This window comes from Triticum aestivum, chromosome 4A (assembly GCF_018294505.1).
Source record: "Triticum aestivum cultivar Chinese Spring chromosome 4A, IWGSC CS RefSeq v2.1, whole genome shotgun sequence".
In the NCBI taxonomy this organism is placed as follows: Eukaryota; Viridiplantae; Streptophyta; class Magnoliopsida; order Poales; family Poaceae; genus Triticum; species Triticum aestivum.
Window position 1 is genome coordinate 708101512 of NC_057803.1, and position 13703 is coordinate 708115214.

The 13703-nt window shown below is 45.5% G+C and overlaps 1 long non-coding RNA gene across 1 annotated transcript; it reads right to left on the reverse strand.

The window, feature by feature from the left end:
* Window positions 1-4571: 4571 nt before the first annotated feature.
* Window positions 4572-6882, reverse strand: LOC123083273 (uncharacterized). Its single transcript, XR_006439262.1, has 4 exons — window positions 6751-6882; window positions 6137-6270; window positions 5230-5255; window positions 4572-4784 (listed from the first exon to the last, which is right to left on the reverse strand). It is a non-coding gene; the product is annotated as an uncharacterized lncRNA (long non-coding RNA).
* Window positions 6883-13703: the final 6821 nt, after the last annotated feature.

Here is a 13703-nt window from a genome sequence, read left to right on the forward strand (position 1 = left end):
GGAAAAAGTCCAATTTAAACCTCGAACTTGTATTGGTCAGGCGGAATGAAACCACAAATCGAAATCCCGGTCGATTGTACCCTGAACTATGTAATCCCGGTCTAAATCAAACCCTAACACGTGTCAACTGGGATTCGTTTGGTGGGCTGGCCCATTTTAATTTTTTCGTTCAAAATAAAATTCTGAAGGGCGCACACCCCACTCCCCGCTGGACCGGCCCACTTAAGTTTTATTTTTAAAAAAAAAATAGTGCACGGGGGTGGCTCCCTTTTTCTTTATTTTCTGCTTTCTTTTCTTTCCTTCTTCTTTTTGTTTATCATTTTCCGTTTTTTCTTAAATTCGTTAATCTTTTTTGAAAACAATAAACTTCTATAAAAATATTTCATGCAGTGCAGCAAATTATTCATGCAGTGCGGCACGCAAGGCACATCACAGCCAGGGGCGGATCCAGCGTGGGGTCGTGTAGGGGCGGCCGCCCCGGATAAATTTTTGGAACCTAGGAGTACCCATGTGTTACTTTCGCCACCATGGAAGATGAGAGCCAAGTTCTGTTCTTTCTTTAGTCTGTACGTCTGCAGTAGCTGGGGAGATCGAGCAGGAAGATGAAAAGAGAGAAGATACCGTTTCGTTCTACCAGATGGGCTAGAAGTTAACTCATAAAAATGATAGTACAGGCCCAGATAAACTTAAGCCCAGTCACAAAAACCTAGCTATACACGGTTAAACCTTGATGCTGCCAACTCCACCAGTTTTCCCTTATGGACGATGGATCTGGAAAATCGATCACGCCTCCACGCACGCGGACTCGCTGCCTCGCCGCAGCGGTGCCAACGTGCCACCGATGGCGCTGGATGGGGAAGGATGAAGCCCACCCGTTCCTGATCTGGGCGCCGTCTTCATGGGAGACATCATCGCCATACCAACTTGCCCACTCAAAATTGGAATTGCAAGCCAGCAGCCAACATACGAACTAGCAGGTTCTTCCGCTCCCTCCGTAATCTTGTCTTCTTTCAGGGACTGCTTCTCCTGTTTCATTCTATCATTTTCTAATTTCTTGTCACATTGGCCTAGTGGAAAATTGAGGGGTCCAGATTAGACATTATATGAATTTTCAATTGTGTTATATTTTTCGTCTAATTTTTTAGAGTGAAACTACTTTGAACAATTAGTTTTGTTGATTGTCTTGCCAGATTGCATACCAACTAATTTTACCGAATGTCTTATCTAATTGTATCGTGCCGTCGAATTTTTGTTTCCTTTAAAAGTCTGCCCCGGCTAACTTCAAATCCTGGATCTGCCACTGATCACAGCGGTTAGGCACACAACTAGATGGAGCGAGCCGGAGCAACGACCCGCGCGCGGCCATCCGGAGCTAGCTCACGCATGCAGCCAGCCAGTGCTAGCTCCGCTAGATCACACACATCACAACCAGTAGTACATGGAATAACGCACGCACACACTAGTACACATCACACGGACACTAGTGCATCAACGGCACGAGCTACGGCGGGGACGTCGTCCAAGCACTGAAGTACAGCTCCACATCAACGAACGCCGGCGAGCAGGCGTCCTTGCTGGACACAGGTGTTGAACAATTTGTAATATACGTTGAACATTTGTGTAATATACAACTGAACAAATTTCAAAAACAATTCCTAAATATAGAATAAACATTTTGGCAACACACAATGAACTTTGTATAATATAAGAAAAAATAAACACTAACAAGAAAAGAAAAACGAAATCAAAAAAATATCCAAGCATTACAAAAAATAGTACGTGGCATTTCAAAATAGTGTGTGTGTGTGTGTGTGTGTGTGTGTGTGTGTGCATTATTTTCTGGTCATATAATTTCATCCTATATTTTTCGGTCCGTACTGTATAAAGAATTATTTTTTTCCTTTTCATTTGAGGTGCTTCCTACGTATAAAATAACCTGCGGACTTCACAATGTTTTCAAAAATCCATGAATTTTAATTTTAAAAATCCATTTACTTGTTTTCTAAATCGTAGAACATTTTCCAAATGCGTGATTATTTTTTCAAAATTCGTAAAATTTTTACTCATTTTTTTTATTTTCGCAAACTTTCCCGTGAGTGGAGAGCGAGATGGGCCCCACTGGGCTGGCCCAGTCTTTTCCGTGCATGCACTTCGCAGCACAGTCCAATCCCGCTCACATCAACAATCCCGGTTTGTCAAACGAACCCAGGGTTCATTTTAGACCGGGATTGCATAGTTCAGGGTGCAATCGATAAGGATTTAGATATGAGGGTTCGTTTCGCCGAACCTCTACAAATTCGGGGTTCAAAATGGACTTTTTCCGATTGGGGATGGATGGATGTGCTCTCTGCGACCGCGCCATACGCTGCTCACGTTGACCCTAGGTCGATGCATCGGTCCGAGGCAACCTATGCGCCCATGCTGAATTGCTGGCAATCCTACTACTTCTACGGATCCAAGCTAGGACAGGACGGCCACACCATCGATTGCGTGGGCGGCACCGGGTGACTCCAAGTAAAATGATACACCCTTCGTTTTACTCCCTCCGTCCCGAAATATAAGTCTTTTTAGAGATTCCAATAAATGACCACATACAGAACAAAATGAGTGAATCTACACTTTAAAACATGCCTACATACATCCGTATGTTATAGTCCATTTGAAATGTCTAAAAGGACTTATATTTAGGACGGAGGATGTATAATATAAAAGCTTTTTTACACTAGATAGGTCCCCCCGACTCCCTCTAGGGTTTCCCACCCGCCGCCGCCGCCCGTGGCCTCTCCCCCCGCTGGCCGTCGGGCGCTCCTCCCCCGCCCCCTCCCCCTCCTCCTTCCCTTACCTCCCGCGGCGCGCCCGCGCGCGCCGGGGAGGATCCCCTGCTGCCGCGGCCCTCGCCCCGCCTCCCTCCCCTCCCCCCCCCCCCGCCACCGCCGGCGAGCTCCATCGGGCAAAGCCCGGTGGGCATGATGGCGGCGGGGCCACTCTTCCCCCTCCGCTTGTAGGCGCCGACGCGGGGCGACCCCTTCGAGTGGTGGCTAGTTGTCCGCAGGATCCAGCGGCACGGCGGTGGTCTTGCTGGGCGGCGGGGTGGCCTGCTGGTGGCAGCGCTTCGGCTCCCTTCGTTCCGTGCGCGGCGGGGCGGCTGCGTTGCTCCCGTCTCGGGAGGTGGCGCGCGGCTGGTCTCTTGCCAGATCCGGTCGGATCTGGCGCTGGGGGCCGATCAACGGCGCGTGGCTCCGGTGGTGCGTGTCCGGCGGCTCCGGTACTTGGAGGTCATCGGGCGACGCCGGTAGGGCAGCGGTCGGGCGTGGCCGCTGCTCCGGTCGTGGGCGGCGGCGTGGGGAGGTCTCGGTGGTGACCTCCCGGTGTCGTGGCGGCTTCACGGTGGCTCGACGGATCTGTCCGCGGCAGCGGCCGGCTTCTCCGGCGTCGACTCGCCTGTGGTCGGGCCGTCTCGACCTTCACCCCATCTCCTCCTCGCCCGGGCGCTACTCCCATCAATGGGCTGGTCCTCTCCCGGCTGCGGTCCATCACTCATCTCGCGCCCGGTGCCGCAGGACCAAGCTCGTCTCGCGCACGATGCAGCAGGACCGAGCTCCTCTCGTGCACGGTGCAGCAGGACTGACCTCGCCCCCTCTCGATGCTGCAGGACCGAGCTCGTCTCGCGCTCGGGGCAGCAGTACGGGTCGGTGGATGCCAGTTTTGGCAGACCTATTGCGTCTCGACGCTGGGGGTGGCCCAGCGGCGTGAAAGGTGAGACCTTTCCGCTCGTCTCTTTCGTTGGGGTGCGGCGGGTCTCGGGTGAGGTGGTGTCGAGGTCTTGGATGCTGGGGCGGCGGCCCTGGTGGTGGTTGCGTGGTGCTCTTGGGCAGAGCCCGTGCCTTGGTGCTGCCCGATCACCATGGTCGTGTGGGCGGCGTGGTTGCAGGGGTGTGGCGTTCGGTGGCGGTGAAGGTTGGCCGAGGTGAAAACCTGCTCTATCTTCGGACGGACCGGCGGCGACGAAGATCGTTCTCTTCTTGAAAGCGTCGTTGCAGCTCTCATTGCCCGTCATGCGGCTCCGGGGGAAATTTGGATCGGGCGGTGGCGGCGCTCCAGTGTCGCATCCTTCCTGAAGGCGCCGCCTTGAAGCGCATGGTTCGTCATATGTAGTTTCACCTCTTCGGGGCTGTAGTGCTAGGGGTGGTGTTGCTGCGCTCAACGCCTATGTATCCTGTCCTGGGTGTGTGCGTGTGTTGCGGTGGCGTGGCGTGTGTTTATACTGGATGCTTGTGGTTTGGTGCTTTACTAGCAAAAGGCCCGTGCGTTGCAACGGAAGAAATAGTCCACAAGACCATGTAATTTGTGAACACATGGCACAATATTCTATCAACTAAGATGAAATTAAAAGATAAAATGAGCAAAGCTAGAGGATTAATATACATCTCCAGTGACGAGAATAATTGTGCAAAGCAAAAAGGAGAGCAAGGTATCAACAGACTTAGCTTGATACCACATCAATTAACACGTCTGAAATTTGATCCTCAAACGGACCAATCTTGAAAATATTTTGTTGTTGAATAAATATGAATCGAAGGAATCAAACATATAAAATAATTCTAAGCAATTAAGAATCTACAATTGACACATAATCGTGCTGCTAATAGAAGAATGACCATCTTCTTAAACAAATTTCAGAATGAAAGATATTAAATGGGGAACTTCTGGCTTCTGAGATGATGGAACTGGGTCTTCTCATACTGCTCAAGTACATCCTTACCTTCTCATTTAGGACCTGAAAGCTGAAAAGAAGCAAAAAAGAAAGTCAAATATGTGGTCATTGAATTTTTTTACAATGTAAACCAAAAATAAGTCTTCCCACAACTACCTTATCAGAGAACTTATATATATTTGAAGGTGTGTCTAGAAGACAATTAATCAAGTCTAACTGATGGATAGCGTTTTTATCAGAAAAGTGGTTATTTCAGTCAGGAACTGATAAAAATGCATCCTATGCTCCAAATGGAAGGTAAATGCTACATTTCGGAGGAAACGGCATTCCAAACATGTTAAGAAATATGAATATAAGCGAAATTTGGGAAAATATTAAAGATGATTTTACTATTCTTGGAAGCAAGATAAGTTCCTTTGGATGTAGTCGAATTCATTTATTGTCCAACATTATAGTGTTACTAACATGTCTACAATGTTAACTAAAATGCTAACTAAGTGGCAACTATTCTGTACCTTGTAGTTGTGTTTTCTCGAGCTCACTGATGACAAGGGAACAACACATGTGACAGAAGGAGGGGGCAGGGAGTTTAGTACATAATAAGCATTCGAAAACAGTCTTTGATGTAAATACACAAGAGATTGGAATCTACAATGTTTAAAGATGGTAATTTCAAAAGGAGTAAGAGCTCGAAACCAGAAACATATGGAGAAAACAAGAGCTACACAGATTTTCCATGGTCAACCATTGAGAAGTTTAACGCCTGAGAGAACTGCATGCACTACATCTGCAGAAGATCTACATTGATCACGGGGAGGCACAACCAACATACTGCTAAATGATAATATGCAGTAAATAAAAGTTAGTAAAATATGATTTTGGTTTCACATCCATCTTCTGTAAAGCAGCGGCTCCTGCCATCAAATGCTGATGGGGAGACTCTGACCTGTGAATGTCCATTACTTTCTTCCTTAATAGCTACACAAAATGTGTAACAGATGAATAGGGGCAGGTTCTATAGCAAGACAAACCAAGAGGAACATCTAGCCTACAATCATGTTAGGAACCGAAGAAATATAGCTACTGAAACATATTATTATTTTCAGCCAACTTACATATATAGGGTGTAGTTTTTCCCCACCCCATCTTTACTAAAATGAAGCCAACGAAAAACATAAATAAGTTCAGGTCTGTGTGAATGAACACACAGCCACACACATCAGGAAGCTACCTACATACAGACCAAAAATACCAGCCGCATTTCGCTAGCTACTAAGCACCGGTACACAGGATTTATCTTATCACTGATCTAAAAATTTATGCTTCCAGTCAGTGATACTGCTCAACAGGGTCTTTGCTCGGCCCGAACCAATAAATGGAGGTGCCAAGCTAAATGGGATATAAGAAAAAACAACGTCGTACCTCAGAATCAGTAACCAAAGACCATTGGCTAGATGGAGATGGAGTAGCAGCAATTCCCAGAAATCTACAAATCTGCTGGTTTGATCTGAAGGTATTTTCTAATTTTTGGAAGCAGAAATCACATGAAAAGTCACCTAAAAAGGAGCATCATAGGAACTTATAGCGAAAGCTGAAGAGATGAGAATTCTGGGCAGCAAACATGCCCGTGCATTGCAACGGGAGAAAATAAATAAGAACGGGAAGTATCGCTAGTGATTTCAGCCATCTTAACCATTGAAGAAACTTTTATAAAAGGAGATAATTCTGATTGAATCCATGCGAACCCAAAATAAAACTATCCTTATTATGGATCAGAGCAGCAGGACATATGTTCCTTTATTGAACAACAAATATCATAAGCACATTCCAATTTGGGCCATTTCATGTGCATTTTGGTGAAAATATTAACATGTCAAACTAATGAATAGAGGGTTAAAAATTGTTTTCTGATAAATATGGCAAACTAATGAAATTATGAATACAGTGTTATTTATCTATCATCTCTCAATTTGGAAAAAAACATCAAAAGAGGTTACAGATTGGAGACGATAGCACAACAAAATTGAAGGTCTCACCTAGTTGACAAACGAAGGGAACAACCAAGGGCGGGTGATCCTCTTGGATTCCAGATCAATAAACACAGCGTGGTGCTTCACTACGTTCGCCCCAACTCAAGGGAGACAGTAGATCCATTAGAAATTCATTCCTCCTTCCTGTCTCAACTCCACCTTCTCCTGCAGCAACAGCCAAACCCTAAAACACCGAGCTCCTCTGCATCTCAGCGGGAAAGATAGAGAGAACGGATTGCATTTCACCAGCACACTTTAGAACAGGAGTTGATGGATGGCGTCTGGAGCCGAACCCTAGTAACAATTGTGTATTATTGATTGGCACAATCAGAACCTAACTAACAACCACCTTTCAGTTTCAGTAGATCTATAGATGTTGCATCCCACTTCACGTCCTAAGATGGTCTAAAAAATTCACGTCCTAAGTGAACAGAAGCACAAAGGCTTCCATTAACAAAATAGAATTTTCATAACAAAATCTCTGCTATAAAGGATGCAACTATGGCGAAGATATGCCTACGTGTTTACCTTACATCATCAGAAGTTCAGAACTGATGCTAGATTTATTTTTTATAGAGACATGCTAGATTTGATAATACAACAGTATTACATGCCACATGATCCATTTGTGCAACGTCTGCCCTCCAAATCTTATTTAAGTGCTGGAATTAAAAGTGCAAAGTAGTGGGACATCGCCCCCCCACGCATTGAAATTTTTGGATATTAACAATATGACTTTAAGGGGGTAAATCCTCACTGAACAGTAAGCTCCCATGCTAATCTAATAAAAACAATTGATCAAAATATGCAGGTTTGGCCCCTATCACAAAGCTACTACCTAATGTGCCTTATTGGAATATAGTCTGCCACAATCAAAAGATGAAATAAACAGAAGCAACATTGCATTAGGGAGGTTCATTGCGTACATTGTAGATGTACTTGGCGACGACCATGGTAGTCTCGATGGTGAGGGCCAGAACCTTCAACCCGGATGCTCCTCTGGACGCCCCACACCCTTGCTGACACCGACTTCGCACGGATGGCTGACTTGTCCTGCACCCTGATTTGGCACTGACAAAGATTTTACTTTTAGGAAACAAAGTTATCCATAATGTGAAAGCACTGTAATTGTGCGGCATAGCAGAAGGACATTGACTTTCTGCTTGCAGATTTATCACCTCTAGAAACGCTTGCCAAATTGCCACAACGATAGAGACCCAGCCAGATTAGTGATCTATCTTAACTCTCAAGTATTAACTTATTAAATGTACAATTCAGATGCAAGTGCAGTAGATTACTGCAGTTCAACACTAAATGTACAACCGACAATTCAGATTTTAGAGGGCAAGCACTGTAGAATAGCATATGCGACTTCACATCGGGTCCCTAAGGTGTCGTGCAGCCACTCTGCGGATCCGACAGGCTCAGCCACGGTATGGAGCACACGTACCTCCATATCCCGATAATCAACATCATCATGACACTCGGAGATGCCCAGGCAATTCTGAACCTGACATCCTGACCTGATGGCTTAAGATTTTTCTGTTCTTCAATCTCTACATCCCAAATCAATTCTGGATCATCCAAAACAATAAAAACGTTAGTAAGTACTAAAAGGGAAATTAATGACCAAATTCGGATCTTTCTACATGTATTAGACATGCAAAAGTACTGATTGCACATGCATCAGATATTTGCATACTTGGACGGACTGGTTGCATCAAAGATAATTAAGCTCTCAGTGTTAGAAAGTATAATGCTTATATACTGGTAGAATCGAGTTCCTCAAGCATGGTGTTGCAATATTGCTTCTGGCGTCTAGCTCGTCTTCCCATCGTCCTCCACATATGCTAGTTAAACCAAAACAGTGGAGATAAGACAGCAAGGAAGAGGGTCAGTGTTGTACCTCATTGCAATTGAAATAAATCTAATTCGAAACTGTTAGTAACCACGAATTGCTCCAAACTGCATGAAATAAGAAAATTAAATTACTCATATACAGAATGATTAATATTGGTCATGCAGTCAGCTGAATAGAGAATAGCATGTTGTACACGCAAGATAACAAAATTAACACTAAGTAATTGTAATGATCAGAAGCAAGAACTGCACACTTAATTTAAAGGAAAAACCTCAAAATCCTAGCATTGCCGTAAGATCTCAATACACGTTCATAGGAGAGCTCTAGCTACTTCCTTCTCTTTTGTGGGAAGAGAGCTGTCTATTCTCTTAACTACATTATTCGGCATTTAACTATTTCATAAGCATCAAAAGAAACTGAAGTTTGTAACCAAACATGTACATATTCTTCGGTTCTGTATTGCCCAAACAATTTATGGACTAAAATGCACGTGAGCAAACGTACAACTATCTTTGAGTTCCTTGCAGATTGTAAAAGAAAACAAAGACATAACATTAAGATGGTAGCTAATTTGCATTGCTAATGGAAAAACAACATGTGTGTGTAATGAAAACAGATCGAACTGGACATGTGTTGTCAACCTCAAGGATTTGCCTTCTGAACAAATTCAGCAAAATAGATTACCTGGCATATAATCACCCAGTCGCTCCCAAGGTCCAAAATCACATGCAGTCCTCCTGCTTAGTTGCTGATTGATGGATGAGATGTTGGTGGAGGTATTGGCTGGTGAGGGGCGAGCAAGCGGCCTCCATGGCTGTTGCCCATGGCGTGCATGTGGTTGACTGTGGGGCTGCAGCAGATGGCGCCGGCGACGTGCAGCCACGGTGCTGCACAGGCGAGGTGGGGGAGACACGGGAGGAGGCACAGGAGACGGCGGACGGGAGCTGCGCAAGAGGCCGGTCATGGCGGCGGTCGGACGTCGATCCCGTAGCTCCTGAAGATTTCCTCTTCCGCCTCGGCATCCCGCTCCTCGACGGCGATGAGGGCACGAAGGTCGTCGATCTCGGCGGCAAAGCGACGGAGCTCCATCTGGACCTCGGCCTTCTCCTTCTACAGGCGCCACATCATGGCCATGGCCTTGCTGGCGGCGCTGGCCGCGGCGAGGCGCTCCTCCTCCATCTCACCCCACAGCGCCCGCGTCTCCTCCTCCGCCTCCACCCTCGCCGCCCCTCTTCCTCCCCGTCCATGCCCCCGCCCCTCTTCTCCCCGCCCGGCATCCACATCACGGAGCGCCCCCACCCCTATTCTTCCCGCATCTGCTCGGGAGGCGTTTTTTTCTTTTAACTCGCCCATACCGGTTGACTTATTATTTGGATTGCGGGTTGAATACCTACAACTATAGGGTTTTTTTCGCAAAAATGACGACGACGTACGACCAGAAGCGATCCCTGGTTTATTAGTAGGTAGAGATATATAAAGCGGGGCGAAAGCCTTTTTCGGTAAAAAAAGGCTCTTATATTATGGGACAGAGAGAGTAGATTTGTATGCTACATATTCATCAATAATCTCCTCGTAAACACCTTATGTACTCTAGCTTTTCCTACTTGCATATACCTAATCATAAACTATAACTAGAAAGTGATTATGAAGATATTTATTACAGCATACAGTAAAAATATCTCTATCAAAATATTTAAAGTTACATACAAAAATAGAAAATATATTCATGCAAGTGCCACAAATTATTATGAGAAGGTGTGCAGTTTTGTCTTGCCTCCCCTCCCATCAAATGTAAGTTAAAACAAATTTGGAAAAAGAAAATAGAATAACTTTTAAATGTAATATTTAACACAATATATTAGATATGGACGTGGTTGTACAGAAAATGAGTTGCATAATGATTAGTATAAATAATGATATTTATTCATATGACCCAAATTTAGTTTGGATTAGAGCCATGAGAACGCGCATACGGAATGAGAGGCTGCATCACATAACCCAATGGTCACCTAGCGTGTACCAGGTTCGCGGCTCTAGCGCAATGAAGATGGGTATCGACGGAGAAGAAATAATGAGGAGAGAACCTGCTCTGCTGAGAAGGGCTTACAATAGTTTGTGAATGTGATGAAAATGTTATAGAAATAAATTCTCATGTGGGGCTCACAAAGATATATGCATAATTATTGGTTTTATTTTGAGAAATGATTATTTTTACAAAGTTTCCACTCCTATCCTTGACCAAAAGTTTGTTCATATGCCCGAAGCGAAGCAGATGCCAACATGTGGAGGACATCCCTTTGTGCACTGGACCGCATTTGCACTGGCAGGTGCTCAAGTTATACTAGTTTATGCTGACTCATGATAGAATCAAAATTTTGTCTTGATTGTGTGTTCTTCACATGATACACCCATTTATGCCCCTCCTTGTCCTCACAACACTCCAACAAGTTATTGCCTTTGTCACGACAAGTGCTCCACCCCGAGTTGGCACACACATAGATAGTGAAAATTCAATGAAAAACCGCATGTTAGCCAGGCTAAATAATTTGAAAAATCATTATGAGTGTGATTCATGCTCTACTAGCTTGCATGCGTCCTAAATTGTAGTTTGTGTTAGAAAAAGGACGGCATTACGAATACGCCAGGTGATGGGGGTGTGCCAGTCATCGACGATCGTGTTTGTCCACCATTGGATTTCTATCTCTCACTGCATACCTCTTGTGACTGAAACGCTAACCATGCATCCCCTCCCTCCAGCAGCCCTCGTTGTCCTACATAGTGCCATCTGCGCTCGTGACAGATCCATCTACCACTGTTGATGTGCCACTTGCCACCTCGCAATCTCCGGTCATAGAGGGAGTGAGCAGAGCAGGATTTATATATACAAGATTTGGGGGGGGGGGGCAAATAAAGCAAGGGGCATTTGAATCGAAACTGCTCTGTGGACGACACTGCATACACGACATCCAGCCGACACTGGTATCCAATGGTGGACCTGTCCTGCTACTGGGCACTGCATGGTGTGATCTTGCATCGTCTTCAAATCGTCTGGATGTCATCGTGTGTGTAGCAGGGCTGCTCCATTTGAATTAGCTAATAGTGATGAAATTGGAAGTGGCTGGAGGTCAAACCTGTGTCGAAGTTGCACGAAGAGGGCATCGGGAGATAGGTGGATGGACATGAAGGCATGATTGGCGCAAGCATGCCTTTGCTTCGCCCATGATGGATCTTGAGATGGAGAAAGTGGGATGGGTATTTCCGGGGTTTTTTTCTGCGGCTAAAAGGGGCCACGGGAGGGGGAGGCATGGATGGGTGACGCGTGTCAGCAGCGCACGGAGGGGCGCATGCCTGGGGCGCAGGCAAGCCCCGTCCGAGAAAGTGAAGCAACCCCTCGTGGCTATCCTATTTACAGGAAGGAGATGGGAAGGGGGCGAGGCCACATGAATATGGCAATAGAGGCTACCTTATTTATTTCAGGAAACACGATGCGAACGTGATCGTTTACATACGCGCAGACATACTCACGCCTATGAGCGAACACACGCCACCCAACCCTATGAACATCTACGAGAGACCGAGCTGACATATCATAAGATTGACAAAGTCATCAAAGACACCCCATAGTTGATGGAAACACCATACCTAGAGTCAGAATTCCCGGAATAAAGAAAATGTGATCACTCATGCCAACTGTAAGACTTGAATCCAGAGTGTGCAAGTTCCATCACAAGAAACTTAGCCATCTACGCTAAGCTCTTGCAGCCTGCCTTTTTTGCTCTTGTGGGTGGCTAGAAACTGCCCATATCATGTTCATTCTCTATTATATCCAATTTACTTATTGACATACTTATATTTACAAACCCAACTGCTGTGACTTATGTGCGCGACTACTCCTTCGTCACAGTTTAGAAGGCGCACTTCAGCGTTCATGCATTTTCAGAATAGGAGAGCATTAAGGCGTGTGGGAAATCAATGCTGAGTTAATCAGGCCGTTTTGAGATGCGTAGGCTGCATCACATGCATGCGGCCCCTTTCCTCCACCATTGCATTCACTAGGATTGCGCGTTTACTGGCTGTGGGGCACACTGCACATTAATTTCTCCGCTAATTAGGCATCGTAGTTAACAACCGATGCAATTTTTCAGTGTGTGGTACATCCAACCACTAACCATCTTGGTTCCAGAGATTTTCCAGCGCGCCCTGTAAGCTGTGACGGAGGGAGTAATCAACTTCTCAGCGATTCATCAATGGCTCAAAACTCAATAACCATACGTATTTTGTCCTATTTTTGGGAATGATTAACACTCAATCGTTAAGTGTCCGGCAATTTTACAGATTTGTTCATGCACATATAGAAAAAATGTTTGTCGTATTATAAAAGGTTGTTCATATTGGAAAATATTTGTTAACACGATGCTCACATACATACACATACAACCCACCATGAACGCACGTAAGCACACCCTATCCTATGAGCACATTCAGGATATTGAGCCAACTCAACATCTAAAAATTGACGAAGTCATCATATGCGTCTTGTAGTCAACAGGAATGTGTCCTCCTACTGAAAGAACATTGACGAAAAAACTGAAATAAATTCAGAAAAATGCGACCCACCGCTGATCCGCTCCCAGAGGGCAGAGCTCGCAGACCGGGGAGACATGCCGTATGGTCAGCTCGTGCCCGCCGCACTCCTCGTGCCACCGCGCAAACGCGCCTACGCCACTGCCGCTAGGCTCGTCCGTAGCTGAGTGGGTTAGTTACTTCTATTGAAGAATCTATAATTTACTTATTTGAAGTACCATTCCCAACTATGAAGTTGCTTCTATTGAAGAAACTAGATTTTGTCCTCACCAGCCCCTTCCAAAACGGAGAACCATTCAGCTGCGCCGTGACTTGTGTGAGGGTTTTGTATTGCAAATAACGTCACACAATAACTGTATATCCGCACACCCTCACCGTCCACAGATAGCCTACATAGCCATTTACTGAGTAGGCACATGTTCTTTACTTGGTCCTTCGGCCTACACCCTCTTGGTCCTTTGGCCTATAAATTATATCACACTTGGCTAGTCTATACTTTGATCTAGTTTCATCA